At 41.1% G+C, this 3,138-nt stretch overlaps 1 long non-coding RNA gene across 1 annotated transcript; it reads right to left on the bottom strand.

Moving 5' to 3' along the window:
• Positions 1-712: 712 nt before the first annotated feature.
• Positions 713-2,780, bottom strand: LOC111632098. The gene is made up of 3 exons (XR_002757811.1): positions 2,640-2,780; positions 1,516-2,429; positions 713-1,443 (listed from the first exon to the last, which is right to left on the bottom strand). It is a non-coding gene; the product is annotated as an uncharacterized LOC111632098 (long non-coding RNA).
• Between the last annotated feature and the right edge of the window lie 358 nt (positions 2,781-3,138).

Genomic DNA, 3,138 nt, shown 5'->3' with positions numbered 1-3,138 from the left:
CCTAGCGCCTACGTCCTAACGTGAAAATCTGTTTTCCTCTGGATTGTCGAAATACTGATACTTTTTTTGATATGTGGAGCAACGCTGCTAAGGGAAAACTCTGTTAATTTTAGGAAAATTTCAGGTGTGTTCAGAGGGTTAACACGGTAGAAGGTTGACTACCTCTTCCTCGCAGCTATCACTTACTGTTAGTGCACAATTCTGGTGAACTTCGCTGTACACGTTCTCATTTCTCCGCGTTTTTCAAATGATTTATGCATGCTAAACTTGTAAACTTTTTGTTAAATTCAAGTTAAAATGCTTTTATATATGCAATCCTGGAAAAAAGTTTGAAACCCATTCCCATTAAAATTAATTGATATCCTGTAAATATGTTGTTGTTTAAGTATTAAAGTAACCACAAACAAATATGAAGTAAAAATTTATTTTCGTATTTCAAAAAAAATTCATATACAACAATTATTCCTTGCAATTTGCCTGAAAAAGTTTGAGACCACGATTAAAAAAAAGCCACAAAAACAAAACATAGTGGGAAAAACAATGTTTAATACTTGGTACAGGATTCTTCTCCTTCCGAATTCATCACCGAACGATTATTGATGCTAATGTCTGAAATTCCATTTAATCGATGCAAGATGTGTGATTACCAGAGCCCCTTCGGCCGCCAATTNGGTTAACACGGTAGAAGGTTGACTACCTCTTCCTCGCAGCTATCACTTACTGTTAGTGCACAATTCTGGTGAACTTCGCTGTACACGTTCTCATTTCTCCGCGTTTTTCAAATGATTTATGCATGCTAAACTTGTAAACTTTTTGTTAAATTCAAGTTAAAATGCTTTTATATATGCAATCCTGGAAAAAAGTTTGAAACCCATTCCCATTAAAATTAATTGATATCCTGTAAATATGTTGTTGTTTAAGTATTAAAGTAACCACAAACAAATATGAAGTAAAAATTTATTTTCGTATTTCAAAAAAAATTCATATACAACAATTATTCCTTGCAATTTGCCTGAAAAAGTTTGAGACCACGATTAAAAAAAAGCCACAAAAACAAAACATAGTGGGAAAAACAATGTTTAATACTTGGTACAGGATTCTTCTCCTTCCGAATTCATCACCGAACGATTATTGATGCTAATGTCTGAAATTCCATTTAATCGATGCAAGATGTGTGATTACCAGAGCCCCTTCGGCCGCCAATTTAAAGTCTTTTAATCTTTAAAATTGGCGTTTCCACTTCCCGGGACGAGGACCCAGGGGTTGGATTTGTGGGAAGCGTGTGTTCGGGTTGTTTCATTGTGTCGAATTACACAGAACGAGGTGCTTGACGTGTAAGTGCGTGAGTGCGAGAATTCGAGTAAAGGTTAAACGGTATACATCTTCGCGTACAGTGGTGTTATGTCTGTGCGTGTGTGTGATCGAAGAACATCTTCGGCACGTCTATAAACAGAAAACAGTAAATTACGATACGAGAATAAGATGTGTTAAGAAATGAAACGAAAGAGTTCTTACCATCGGAAAATATTCACTTGTACGATAAATGGCCACTTCTTGGTCCTCTTCGTGGTAAAGTTTGGGAGGGAGATACTTCTCCCTCCCAAATGTTCCTACAAAACACAAAGGCAGTGAGAAAACGAGAAGTTTATTCATTTATTACCTAAGGTCAAGATTATTACCTTAATCAGACAGCCTTTCTTCCCGAACAGTGTTATGAGAAGAGCGAAGGACCTGACCTAGCCTAGGCTAAGCTAACGAACCCTAACCGGAAGCTCAATCCTCATAACAGCTGTTTGGGAAGAAAGGTCGGCCAAATGTTGCGTCCGGTGAAGAAATGTGTCAAGTCCGTGGGTCACGTCCGGGTAAGAGAAGTCACGTCCATTAAACAGTGTCATGGCCGGGTGAAAAGTGTCGAATCCGGTAAGAAAGTAGCATCCGGGTGAAGAAGAGGAAATCGAATAAGATCACCGCCTAGGCCAAGGCAACCGCAGCCGTCCGCAGCAAAAAAACCACGGACAGCACGGTCCCTCGACTTCGGGGCTCTCTCCTCCGACTCCTCCCCGTTCCGACTTCGGCGAGGCGGTGGCATCGCCGTCGCGGACGAACGGGCAGAACGCGACCAAACAGAAAGTGACAGCTCGTCCGAGCTGACACTTTCAACATCCTCCACAGCAAGGTCTGTGGCCGGATGACCCCCGAAGACCTCGGCCAAGCGCACTGGACCCAGGGTGTAGCGTCGCATCATCCCTACTCCGGGAGGATGCCACGCCACGCGCACTTGGCGAAGGCCTTCTTCACCCGCTGCCTGTCGCTCCTCGGACGGCACGGAACGACAGACTCGTTCCGCGTCGTCCGAGGAACCCTCTCCCTCCGGCGCCACCGCCTGCCTCCGCCGGAACCGCCTCCAACAACGCAGCAACGTCTTCATCCTGTAAAAAAGAAAATTTGCAATTAGTCCAGTGAAAACAAAAGCTTAAATTAATGCTTAAATTCTTCCGAGTAAAAGCAAGCCGCCTTTTTAAATCTAAAAGATTCGAATCCGACTATCGAACGATGTGCCGAGATGTCTTCTGGGACCGATTCTCCAAGTAATATTAAATCAATTCTTACGTCTAGGGTCAATATGGACTAAGACTTACCTAAAAAATCTTGAATCCTCTCCGCAAAAGTCCACAAACCGCAAAAAAAGCAACGCAATCCAAGAGCAGAACAAAAGCACGTCCGAAAGCAACAAGAAACACAATCGAACTGCGATTCGTCATGCGTGACGTATTTCGAACAAACGTTAAAAACGCGTCAACAATGTTCGAATTTCGTAAAAAAATCAATTTTTTAATTTTTTTTAATTAATTAATTTATAATTATTTTTCTTTTTTAAATTTGATAAATAAATTATCTTCTGCATTTACATGGTGCAGAATGTCGACCGTGGAGAGGTAAAAGACGATCTTTTTAAATTCTACGTCTCGAGGCTTGACCATCTCCGAAATTCGTTCGAATAAATATCTTTTTCGTCCATTTTCGACCATGGCATGAAATAAATCAAATTCTTAGGATTCCTCGGTCGCCGCGGGTTTCGCCTATTAATGCAACATCAAACTGGATAAAGTTAATATTAAAAATACCGAAAAACCTTTA

Source organism: Centruroides sculpturatus, unplaced genomic scaffold (assembly GCF_000671375.1).
Source record: "Centruroides sculpturatus isolate CEXI.00-Female unplaced genomic scaffold, Cexi_2.0 scaffold748, whole genome shotgun sequence".
Classification (NCBI taxonomy): domain Eukaryota; kingdom Metazoa; phylum Arthropoda; class Arachnida; order Scorpiones; family Buthidae; genus Centruroides; species Centruroides sculpturatus.
This window is presented reverse-complemented; position numbering and strand designations above follow the sequence as displayed.